The sequence below is a fragment of the Atta colombica genome, unplaced genomic scaffold, assembly GCF_001594045.1.
Source record: "Atta colombica isolate Treedump-2 unplaced genomic scaffold, Acol1.0 scaffold207, whole genome shotgun sequence".
NCBI lineage: Eukaryota > Metazoa > Arthropoda > Insecta > Hymenoptera > Formicidae > Atta > Atta colombica.
The window spans coordinates 1,207,227-1,221,206 of record NW_017259302.1 but is presented as its reverse complement, the minus strand read 5'-3'; the positions used below and the strand labels follow the sequence as shown (position 1 = coordinate 1,221,206).

The window sequence follows — 13,980 nt, the reverse complement described above, 5'->3', positions numbered from 1 at the left end:
TCCGTATCAGTTATAATTCGGATTAGAAATAAGAATAAATCAAATTAAGAAAGAGAAATATTTTCGATCAAAACAAATCTTAAATATTTCAGTTATGGATAAGATTCGCTTTGAAAATAGGATTTCTCTTTTTTAATTTTATTTATATTTAAAAAGTATTTTATTTATATTTAAAAAGTAACTAGAATTGGTTATTAATTTTTGTGTGTATATATATATATTTTTTTTACATTACACGATTATAATAAATTATTTAACACAAGAGGAATATACAATTTTGCGAAATAAAAATCGTGATAACGTAATAATCGCTACGCCAGGAAAAGTTCGTTTTCTTAATAAATATTTAACTGGATCGTACGTGTATCTATAAATAGTTAAACTATATTCGCAAATTTGATTGCCATGAAGAGATAATCTCACGTTAAAGTTATCTATAACAAATACAACAGAAAAACTTATTTCATTCATACATGACCGCCAATTTTCCGATAAAGAAATTCATTCAAAGTAATTTGAAAACTTCTATGTTCAGCATCTTTGGAAGTCTGATAAGAATTTGTTCAATGAGGTGAGAATCAGAAAATTTTTATTATCATTAAAATGTGATAATGGATGCATTCTATTTCACGTATGATACGTCATGATATATATAATCTTATTCCTTCTTTAATATTTAATAAAAAATAAGGATATAAAATAATATATCATGCGCATCATGAATGAAACAAAACGCACTCATTGTTCTATCACAATTTACACCAATGATGATCGAAAGAGTACTTCGATAATTTACTCATGCTGAAGCCGTCGTGTACGTACTTCATTAACGAAACCATCAAGAGTTTATAACTTCGGCCGTCACGATTTCTTCTGTCTCTTTTATTCAAGATTTCTTTTTATTATCTCCCATGCATTTTTGTACGCCCATTCTTTTTTATTTATTCCCTTTCTCTGCATACTGTTTCATTAAACCAATCAAGTATATCGTTCATTTGCTACAATTAAAAAAATATTTTTGTATTGCTTGCAAAAAAAAATGAAAACCTATAGAAAAAAAAAGAACATTTATTCTTCTTAATTATATTATTACACCGAAATTGTATTTTAAAATTAATTGTATTTTAAAATTAATATTATTAAATTTTAATGATTCCAAATATTCAAACTTATTTTCTTGAAAATTATTTTTTAAGTTGTATCATTGTAACAAATAAGCGATATCGTTTTTCTTCTCTCTTCTTCGACCACGCGTTTCCTCTCCCTCATCATCGCATCAGCATGAATTGTATTTTACGAAAATAACAGAGACAACCTCAATCAAATGTGACGTCAATGTTTTGGCATCGATTAATCATTAATTTAACGGTTGTTGGATTTCAATTGGCTTCCTTTCCTATATATAAGATCATGAATTTCATCGTCTTTTTTCGGCTTTCCCTTTCAATGCTTAATTTAATCAAAATAGATTCTATGCACAAAATGTCTTTGAATTTATGCTGACAGAAATTTTTTATTTCTCAAGATTATTTCAGTTCATGATTGTGTTTCAAGTCCGACAAACTGAATCGACGCACAATAGACAAAACTTACAATTGTACTTGTATATTTTCATACGAATATTACTAATATTTGTATGAAAATATACAAGTTGCTAAACACCAAGATCTATTTTAACTGAAAATGATTTTTCTTTCTTATTTGTGTCTTTCCATTCTCATTTAAAAAACGTCGCTTTCCAAAGAATTGTAATAATAAATACAACCCCCATAGATGTTGCTTTGGAGTCAGCAAAAAATGGAACTACATATTTAAAAAAATGTAAATTTTCGAAAACAGATTTTCTAATAGCAGTTTAATTTGTTCTTAAATTCCACATATTTTACATTCGATAATGTTATTTACAAACAGTTGTTTACCATACCTATGGATTCTCCTTTATCATTGCGGACTTAGTGTTGCAAAGTTTAGAAAAAACGCATTGCGTTCACTTAACAACCAATTACCGTTTTTTTCTCGATATATTGATGACATATGCACGACAATCCCGTCATCTGATATAACAACAATATTAGAACACTTCAACTCATTTCATCCACGACTCCAATTTACTTTGGAAAATGGAGGAGAGTCACTAAACTTTTTGGATATAACCATGAAGAAAGCAGGAAAGTCCTTGACTTTCGATTGATATGTAAATCAAGCTACTCAGGTATACCTGAATTTTTTATCTAACCATCCGATCTCCCAGAAGAGAGGTATCATAGACTTAGTTGATAAAGCATTATTTTTATCCGACGCAGAAAACCACACAAAGAACTTGAAATTTGTTATTAATACTCTATTCGAGAATGATTATCCGCTCGATTTCATTTCATTTTAATATCGTCAACAAAAGAATCCACAGCCTCATGAAACAAAAAATGGAAACGCGTCCACTCAAATAATGAGATCGAACCTGATAGAACTTCATGGTTTACAGTTCCATTTATACTTTCTATTATCGAGAAATTTAAACAATTTAATAGTAAAAACTCAAAAGTCGGATTTTATAGTAATAAATTACAGAAATTTATTTTTAAAGTTCAAAAAGATTCTCGATCCTACTCTATCAAGACCAGTGTATCAATTGCTTGGACTGCGATGTTATATATATGTGTGGGACAAACGCGGGTATATTTAAATTAAAAAGGAGAATTACTGAACATCGCAATCATCACATCCGGTGGAATACCTCTATCCGCTCCGTAATAACAGAACACAGGTTGCAGCAGGGACACGAATTTAATTGGGATAACATCATAATTCTGAAGAACCGTGACATAACAAACACCTAATCTCGGAAATATTAAATTAAAAAACAGAAAAACAATCTCAATTTACAGACAAATACGGAGGGATTTCACAAAGCGTATATACCGATAATAAAAACACAAATTATGACTTTGCAGCGCTAAGATCATGTTTTATACGTTGTAACATATCAATCAGATTCAGTTACAGCAGTTACTATTATATAAATTTATACATCTTAACTTTTAACTTTTTGGCTAGTAATTTTATATATTTATATATCTTTGATCTTTAACTTTTTGATTAATAATTTTATATATTTATACAATTTTAATCTTTAACTTGATAACTAATAATTTTAATAATTTCACATATATTTATTGACCTCATAATCATAGTGACTGATATAAGCAACTTGACACGCATCTTATCTACATCATACGTTGAAAGAATGTAAGACCACAACGGTGACTTCTTTAATATAGTAATGAAATTGCTTGTAGATCTGTACCTAAAAGATTATAATTTACAGATAATTTTGAAAATTCTCTACCAACCGGTTACGTTCAACCGATTACAAGCAATTTCGTTTTCATCCTCCATCTATGGTGTTACATCGGATTCACGTAAGATACGGATTACATATATTTATAAGAATATTTCAAAGCTTCTTTTATATCGTTTAATGACTTAACAGTGACTATTCAAAATACATTTGACTTTTTCTACGTTTTTGCTCTGAGAATTTATAACATCTGATGATGGCACAGTTATGATACCGAAATATATCATGTAATACAATACAACATTAAATTTTTAAATTAAATTTATATTTCATCAATTTATCAGAATGTTAAAACTTTAAATATTTATTACACATATCTTTATACGAATTTGACTCTAAGTTGCCCTTTTATTCCTAATATTTTTGTTATTTAAAAGAGTCCTTTAATTTAATTGTTTAATAATAGGTAACAGCATATCTCATCTGTAACCTGATTAGATTTCTATTTATTGGAAAAGTGATGCTAGAGATGATCATGTTTTTATGAGGCAATTCACACTTGAGATATAGTGTTACGATTAATATCGCGACACTTCTTTTAGATTGAAATGAAATAGTATTTATACCGTATATATTTTTTTACAAATTTTATATTTTTATAAATTATTATTATGCTATTTTTATAGGATAGAAAAATAATGATATATGAGATAAAACATTGCATAAATAAAAAAATATTTATTTTGTCAGTATTATGTCTAATGAATTGTTAAATATGCTGACTATGTTGATTTAATAAATGACAAAAAATAAAATTTCAGTATTAGCATTATCTATTATTGCGAAAAAAAATATATTAAAAACAATTTTTTAAATAAATATTTTAACTTGAATCTTGACCTCTGACTATATATATATATATATATATACGCAATGAAATACTTCGACATATAGGTTAAAAACTGCATGTTAATTTATGATAATCGTCGCATTTAATATAACTGTTACATTGCAAATTGCATTGCGTTATGAAGGTCTAATAAAATGAAGTTCAAGGACTTCGATGAATGCAACGTGTATCTCGTAGCTGCACAACAGTCGCGTAATTGTGAAAGCAGTTTCACATGAAGTTTATAAATTCTGATCTAAAAATGAGACATATGTTTGATGAGTGTATATGTATTTCGCGAATATAAATGTGCTCGATAAGACAAATGTACAAATTAAATGATTGTATAAGGATAACAATTTCAGAATTAATTTTTCCCTTTAAAATAAAAATTTATGTAGGAGAGCGATCTCTCTCTCTCTCTCTCTCTCTCTCTCTCTCTCTCTCTCTCTCTCTCTCTGTCTTGCGCGCGTAATAAAATTTAATATTGAATCCTTTAGCAATTCTATCAATACAAAAGTAGGTAATAGATTGGTGTGTTCCATGTTCAAGATAGCGAAACGGATGTGCGCGTCTAACTTTTAAATGCACGACTCCTCAGTGAATCGGAACATATTTACGACCTGGGAATTATCCAGCGGAGAGATAGTTATACGTGGAAAAATTATGGCAAGTTGCACGATAAGTTGCCCGCAAGAAGAAGATAAAAAAGGGTATGATACGGGACGAAGGAGTGGGATGTCTCAGCGCGAACGCTAGTCAACGTACCGAAGATCAATGACCAATGACGTCACGGTCGGTTTGCGTTGCTCGTGCACGTAACCGCTCGCGTTACCACACGTAACGCGCGCGTACCAAGATCATACGCAGCCCGCATACGCACGTATCACGGTAACAGAATAAATACGAGAGGTGTCTCGTTTCATCTCTCAGCTAGAGTGCTCTTTTTTTCTCAAATGCTGCCATTTCACTATCAGCGAGTTCTCGTGTTTCGCTTTACGCTTCTTAGCCCAGCTCTCTCGCTCTTTATCTGTTTCTTTCATTATCTCCTATTGTTCATGATTCCTTATGTCACACTGTTAGATATTAAAAGAACAATCCAATCGCTTAAATTAAATAATCTGTTATCTTTAACTTTTACATTAGTATCAAAATGTAAAATAATCCATTTCTGTGGTTAATTTCAAAGTAAACATCGCCCATAACATATACATTTAATAAATAATAAACTCTAGATAATTGAATCAAATTTAATACATACTTATTTTAGTTAAATTATTTAATTTCATTGATTTAGTTAAATTAACGATATATTGAATAAGAATAGGAACGATGATCTATAAAAATGATTAAAAATAACTCGAATTAGGTATAATTTTGACATTATGATTCAATAATGCATTTACAAGAAAACTATTCTTCTATACTCATTCTATACTCATGAAAATACATGATCCATTAAAAAAAAAATCTATCTTCCAATTTCAAGAAAATGTTGAATATCTCTTTACTGAATTTTTATTTAAATATTTTACTTATTTTCATGTAACGAGATAGCTCTCAGTTATTTTAATATATATTGTATTAAAATCAACAATTATTTCATTTTCTTTATTTTGTAACAATATTTTATTCTTAAATTATATAATATAGTTATGAATATATATTGCATTTAATAGGTATATTTTCTTACACAATTGTAAAGCATGAAAATTAGAAACAATTCGTACTCATTTCCTAGAACGCTCTTCCTCTCCTCCCCTCTTCTTTTTCGCAGTTTACATTTTATATGAGAAAGAACTACATGTGTTGATGATATTCTCATCATGCAGATAATATTCCCACGTAGAGAAACCACACGAATTATATAGTTTACAGCAATCCTGGTCGTTTATATATGTAATCTGTGTGTAGATTATCTAAACTATTATTTCATACTAGTCCCGAGCATTTCTATGCACAAACAATAAAAGCATGTGTGGGAGAGGGAGAGAGTTTCGGCATATATGAAAGATCACAGAATATCACAGATTAGATTTTTTTTCACTTGCTTTGAAGTTAGAAATGTCTTGTTATTCCCGTTATCTGGAAGTTTCCTCTTCAGTAGACAAAAGTCTGTCATTGCGGTGTAGTCATCTCGCGTAACATTTTTCTTTCCATTCCTTCAAAGACACGTCAGCTTCAGTAGCATGACAATTCTTGTTCGCAGTATCGAGTTATCAATAAGTGAGATATATACTCAAAGTATTCGACAGTACAAACTCAGCTGATGTCGCGTGGTATCGAGAGAAAGGAATTCAAAGCTGAAAGACTAAATTAGAATAGGATATCAAATGGATTGAATTTCTGTTGGTTTTATTCAGAGTATATCTTTAAGATGTATATGATGTTAAGTGTTTTTATAAATGTCAAATTCAAAAAGAAATGTATCATAAATATTATACCGCGATCATAAGTATAAAAAAATAATTATCTGTAAATACGATAACGACTAATAGCTTTTAGACCGATTTTATTTTTCTACCTTCCGGCGAGCATTTCAATTACGAACATTCGTATCTGATGTATAATTTAATTTTCTGCAAATTCGTGAATTGCGTGCCGGTGCGAGAGAAAAACTCCGTACCGCATTGTCTTTCTATCATTCAATCTGACGCACTTTACTTAACGTTTTCGACATAATTGTATAGTGTCTCACGCGTTTTCCATTACAACACATGATTACACGAACCACATATGACATCGCGACATACCATAGCAGATAACAAAAGAACAAAGAATAAAACAAAAAGTAAATTGAAAACTATAATATATAATAAATTTTATAAAATAATTTTTTTTTTAATTTTTCATACTTGCGTAACAGTGTCTTTTTTTCTTCAAACCGAAAGATTAGAAAACTTCGGAAATGTTATTCAAGATGAAGTAATATATTAAACAGACAGCTTTCCAGCATTATCAAAATTTCCAATCATGCTTTTTTTGTTCTCTATATCTGTCGCAGCTAGCTGCCTTTTGTCCTTTGAATTACCGTTTCTTTTTGTTCCGCACGCGCATTTCATTTTCATTTTTGGACTCGTCTCGACACTTGTCTATACGTCGAGCGATGAAAAAATAATGACGAGCCGAGGATTCCCGGATGTGCGTGCGATCGCGAAATCGAATCTCCCCCTCGCTCCTCCTCTGTCCCGTTCTGTAACCGACGTATACATAACCGCCGGTACACCTGATGTGGCACCGGCTGACGATGCTCGGGTGCAACGACCCCCGCGACACGAAACTGGGACATCCTCGGTCTCTTCTACGACGTCGTCCCTACTCGCGTACACACGGTGACCCCGTTTTCCCATTACGACGACGACGATCCTACAACCGCGGCGTCCGAATGAAGGCCGAATATTCATTTCGATTTTCATTCTCCTTATCCGCCTCTCACCGGATGTGTAAGCGAAAGCCGCGAGATGCCCCAGGAACTCCTGAATGTCTCTCTCTTTTCATCCGCATACTAACAAGTGTCAAAGTTTTTACTAGCGTGAATGACAAAGTTTTTTATTAATGTTTAAATAAATATATCTTTCTATACGTCAATCAAACGTATAAAATGCACGCATTTCAACATATGTCAGAAATCATTAATCAGATTCTTTTACATAGATTCGATTTTTTATTTATTGGAAATTTTGACATAATTTAATTAGAAAGATTTCTAATGTTACAGAGAGAGATTTAAAGTTTTTCGCGAATTAAAAATGAATAGTATTATTATTTTTAGAATTAACACAGGAAAAAGATTCAGCGAAATATTTCTCTTTTTTATGAATTTTTATATACCTAATGTGATTTATTTTTATTTGTATTTATATAATATCGTACAGAACAATTTTATTTAGTGTTAAAAAAGTATATTAAAAATTACGCTCGATATTGTAATATAATGAACAGCGATTAAAAATTTAATAGTCGCATATAAGCATTTTCACAATACATTTTTCGTTTATCGTTCGGTCTTAATTTCATTTAAAATTAATTATTTCTCAAAATATAAAATTCCAACCAATTTTCTGATATAATTTTTCTTACTGTTTCAAAGATATAAAAAATATTAAATAATATAAAGAAATATCATAAACTTTTAAGAACTGTTACATATTATTTTCTACGAACACATATATTTTGTATGTAAATCTAAGCTTTTAAAACGTTCGTTCGATTTTCCTCGAATGTATTTGATATCAAACATCTGGAAGATGCAAGTAGGATAGAATATTCAATTACGTCTTTTCTGAAGGGTTTCAAATTGTCTAAATGCGTGACAAGTGGCCATTGAGTCAAGAGAAAGTGGGCGAATTACGAGATACTTGTGTAGGTCGACTCATACTTTCGACGCGACACGACGGGTCAACACAGTTGTCAGCGCAACTGTCAAGATGTCCTTCCTTTTCTTGTCGGTTACTACCTGCGCATCCTTCAATTGATCCAGAACTTACAAGTATTATGATGAAACCGGCATCCACCCTCTCTAGCATGTCCGCATTGTTATCTATTGTCCTGTTATAATACATCGAGCTAGCCGGTTCAAATATATGGTTGACTTCAAACAGAAGATATTCTTTTGATTTATCTAAAAATATATTAATCCGCCCGAAATCGATTATTAGTGCTCATCGTCGTTTGACGTCAAGCGACAATTTTCTACGAAAAACTCGTTGATCGTACGAAGGACGTATATTTTCTCTCAATTATAGGTTCTTTAACGAATCATTACAAAAATCATTACAAAAATTGAATTGAATACGTTTGACGGTACCTCTTTTTAAGCAGCTTTAATTATCTATTGTATTGAGAGTCATTGAAAAATATGAAAGAATTAGAATCAGAAAAGATAGGATAGTCTTAGTTGATACTCCGTATTCCGTATAGTGTAAAATTTCTGGATCGAATTTTACTTCCAATTAGTAAATCAACTACGCTAGTAGTTCGATACTAACTGCAAAACGATGAAATGTTTGAACAGCCCGAACTCGATACGACGCGCGGTCGCGCTTTCGTGTATAAAAAAAGAAGGATATATCACTTGTTTCGGAATTGTGCGAATTCATTATAGCAATGAATCCGGACCAAGGGAATCGAACAATCGCAAATGAAACATTTATGACGATCATGAATGAGTGACCCTTTTTCCTCGATGTATCGATAAGAACAACATTTGCGTTTATTCGTATTCGTGGCGGCTGAGCTCGAGACTCGATGAATATTCATTAATTTCGGAAGATTATTCACATCACCTATTTATATTGCAAGGATATAAAAATCAAGGTTAAAAACTACTTCTTTTCTGTTCTTTTATATACTATAAACGTGAAATAACTTTTTTTATTATCTATAATAGAGTATGGGTCAGGAATGAATCTTTCGAAGGAAACGTCTTCCAAAAGTTAAAGCGAATCCATTTATTCGCGCTTATTCGTTTGATCAGGATCCATCTTCAGACAACGTACACGTTCGTCTGGCAAATTCGGGAAGAATAGAGTTTCATAAGTAAGAGTTTGAATACCGTTTACTTTTGATTGATGCTTTAATTCTCCATGTTTTCCAGACTAACTCTCAGGAAAACTTGAATTATTATCGATAAATATTTTTTAATATACTTAAATAATAATTTTTTAAAATCATAAATTATTAAATAAAAATAAAGATAACAAATAAAAAGATATATAAAAGGGGGTGATATATACAATATAAATGTACAAGAATAATAATGATGATAAGTATAATGCTTAACCGAGTCCTTTGGAATAAACTAGTGTAGGAACCACAGCAATCTCAAGTGCTGCCATAGGTTTATTAAATTTGTTTAATAGCCTAAGATTGCGGCGGTTCCTACACTTAAAAAGATATACCTAAAAAAGATTGGATTAATGAACATCATTGTAGAATATAGATATGGTTTAGGGATTTCTTTAAGCATAGCCATACATGTTCTAGTATTATTAGAGTGGTCTAATCTATTTGTCTAAATTATTAATTAAGGTACATTATGGAAGAACGGATTCACGCTCAACTTATAGCATGCTTCGTTGTACACGAAGATACAATCACATTCATCGGTGTTACTGGGATTGGGTAGCTCAAGACTACGATTGTTACCTTTTCGGTTTTCGATTGACTTTGATTTTTTTTAACAAATCAGCAGACGGACAGAATCTGTTTAAGTTTAGGGCCCACATTGATTTTCCATCGATTTTTCAATTTTCCTTAAGGCTTAAAGGGCGTATCGAAATGAGATTTTTGAAAAGTCGATCTCAAGTGGACAAGATTGACCACTGGACTTGTCCACTTTTTAGATAAGGCTAGATAAAAAGCATCTGTAAGCATTTTTCCTGAAAAAAAATGACAATAACTGGTCTATTATAAAACGATAAACTAAATAGAAAATTTTCTTATTGACATTATAATTCAGTATTCTAGTTCACTATTCTAGTTAACGTCAATGGAAAGAGAATGTTTTCCAATTTAAGTTTTATCCAAAATGAAATCCATAATAAATTAGGTTATTAATCATTTTTATAGTTTTTATCAGTTTATTCAATTAGATAAAATTCAAGAAGATAAAATCCAGAAATTTACCATCTTGAACTTTCCAATGGCGATGGTTTTCACCCATTGAATTTTTCCGGTCAACCCTGCCAGTGAAATACTAGTTAAAAGGTAACTGTATTCGGAACACGCGAATCGCGTGTCTAGTGATATGCAGCTCGTCGCCTACATTCGTTAGACGTGTGTCCAACTGCGCTTTGCGTGTCGCCGTGAATCGCTTCAATCCATCGAATCCTACCTCAACATTGTGTCTCATTAAAAAGAATATAAACGAAGTAGACGGAAGAGAGATGTACCGAGAAAAGGAGGAGCTTATTTATCGTTTCTAACTTTGACTTCTTGACGTTTCCCTCGAGTGGCTATATTTCATTGCGAAGTACATTTACTCCTTATCCCACACAATATCGTAGCGACTGGCTTGACGTTACAAATGGGAAAGTTCCGTAAACTACGCCGTCGTTAGTGATACATGAATCACGCACGCTCGTAGTAATATACACTATAGCATATCATTTAGCTCGTGTGCTGTCGTAGATTCTATAGTCGCGGTTACTATATCTTACAATCTTTGCAATCCTGCTTGTGTTTCTTTTCTTTCTTCTGCGGTTTGTATGTTATTAATTTTTGTTGCGTGTATAATCCAATTTCTTTTAAATTTAATTTTACGTGATTTAGATCGTGCTTAGCACAGGACTATTATTTGGAAAATTGAACGAAATGAATTAGTTTTCATATGTAATGTAGCTCATAATGTAATGAATGAAAGTCATATGGATGCAAGGATCAGTAATAATGGATAATTTTTGAGCTATGACGTATTAGAAGTGTAAAATTTATGCAAAGATGCAGAGCACCTTTGTTTATAAAAATACATACAGATTTAGAATAACATAAAGAATATCATAAATTTCACTTTAGAATTTTTTCTAAGAAATATGTAACCGTAAAATAAATAACTAAAACAAAAGAAAAAATACTATTACAGATAAGACCGAATGACAGCATGTTAGAGAATGTACATCAGAAGATATCCAAGTAGAACAGAATCATAATTGAGTCACAATGATATCATAGGATGTCATCATGACGTCATTTTCCCCTTAAAAATGATCTTATTAGAAACAAAGGTCATTATATTATTATGATTTCTGTATTTTATTTAAGTAAAGAACTCCACATTAATTACATAGAAAATTGGGTACAAGAAGTTAGTTTTCAGATTAATGCAATTCATAATGTAATGAATAAAAGATGTTAGAAATGCAAGACTTTTACAATTAGACAGTTTTCGAGCTATGATGTATCAAAGATGCCCTGTTTTACACTTTTGATACATCACAAATTATCATTCAAAAACTATTCATTATTGAGCTTATCTTTTGTTTACCACATTATAAATTACATTATTATATATGACAACTGACTCATTTCATTAAAACTTAATTTGACACATAATTAGTGAGGTTCTTTATCTTCTAACGTGCATTCTCTAACACTTTGGAATTCAGTCTTTCTATCTAGTATTTCTTTCTTTTTTTATAGTTACGCGTTTTTCAGTCACATATTTCTTAAAGAAAATCCTAAAATAAAAACTGATCTCTTTATATTATTCTAAATTTAATATCGAGATATCTCTTTCGTTCTCACCAAAATGAATCTAATAATACATACGTCTTCTGAAGTATAATTAAATACAATTAGATCTTTTTGCTACATGTAATTAAATAAATAAAATAAAAATAAAAATTCTGACTTTGATGAAACATTCGTCATTCACTTGACAAAATTTTATCTGTCTCCTCCACTTCAAAATTTATTTTGATCAATTTGTTTTTTTTTTCCCCCTATTTTCTCCCGATTGAAACGTCGCACTTTTTTCGCTATTACATGGATATGTAACACGGACGCAGATCGATCACGGAACACATCGCGAAGCATCGCGTTGCATACTCGTCATTAAATCATCTCTCACTTGTTATGAACGCGGATCTACCGCCTGTACTTCGTGTGTCCGGGCACGTGTCGGATGATGACTCGTGATGGCAATTTTTTCCAGCCGCGCGGCATTTTCACGTTCCCGGACGATGTAGGCCAGCGAATGACGTTTTACGCGAACGGATTGACAGCATAGCGCGCACATCCGCGACAAATACACTTCTTAAATTCTTTAACATGTCGATGCACGATCAATTATTTATTAGTTCCTCGCCGCGTCTATAGATCCGTCGGTGACGATTCGATAGTGCAGTACTATAAACTTCTCGCCGATGAAGTCGTTGGCTCCTTGCCATAGCTTTTGCGATCGTTGATCCATCTCGAAATATTTATATTCTCTCGACTGGCTGAATGCCACTCTCCTGTGCGAAAATCGCGTCGGAACTAAAGGTCAAAATCGAAATTGATGAATCAGCGAAAAACAGGCGAACCGTTAACAATATTTTCGAACAATAATTTTGGCAATACGGGAGCATTATGATTGATTGATGTGACCCCAGATACGTTAAAGAAAATACGTATAATTTCTCTAAATACATCTCGTATGTTATCTATAATCTAGTAACGCGATACTGTTGGGCAGAATTGGTTCGTACGTGGATGGCTTTGTGTGCAGATATTAGATAATATTAACGAGCATTGATTGAACTTTGCAGTCGATAACCTCAGTCTATTATAAACGTATCTGCCATATCGGTTTGTGCCCTTTCCACTATAATTGAACTTAGGAATCGCGATAACGCGCAGCGCTCGCTCCAGTGACGCAACGACGCGCAGAAAGATTCGGATGAAGAGTTGCCATTGAGTCTTTTTCTCATTGAACAGTGCAGTAATGTCTCAAGTTATTACACCAGGAAACCTTTGCAGCATAGTTGCATTGATGTATGCACGAGTGCCTGGCACGGCCTGCCAGAATCTGAGTCACACGGAAACGATGCGCTCTGACGTCCTTTCGAGGTAGAGATATATGTCGCGAGTCTCTCTCGGACAACTGTATCTCCCTAACTGCCATCGCGCCCTTGTCAACAAGTATATAACGTCATTGCGTATATCGCCCGCACATATTATGGCGATGTAATACGAGTGTACGTACCCGGTATTACCTGCGCGTCGATATACATCGCCAAATAGAGAGTCGAGTCACGGCGAAACATAATGACAGAAAGAGAAAGACAGAAAAAAAGTTTGTGTATATGAATAT

General features: G+C 32.1%; 1 protein-coding gene across 5 annotated transcripts in view; it reads left to right on the top strand.

Annotated features, from left to right (window-relative positions):
- Positions 1-13,980, top strand: part of LOC108687557 (protein FAM46C) — a 130,400-nt gene that overhangs the window by 105,088 nt on the left and 11,332 nt on the right. The window contains exon 1 of one of the 5 annotated variants that reach the window (XM_018193397.1): positions 5,049-5,078. The exons of the other annotated variants lie outside the window; for them this stretch is intronic. The gene's annotated coding sequence lies outside the window, so the exon portion shown is untranslated. Of the gene's footprint in view, positions 1-5,048; positions 5,079-13,980 lie in introns of those variants that run through there. 5 annotated transcript variants of the gene reach the window in all.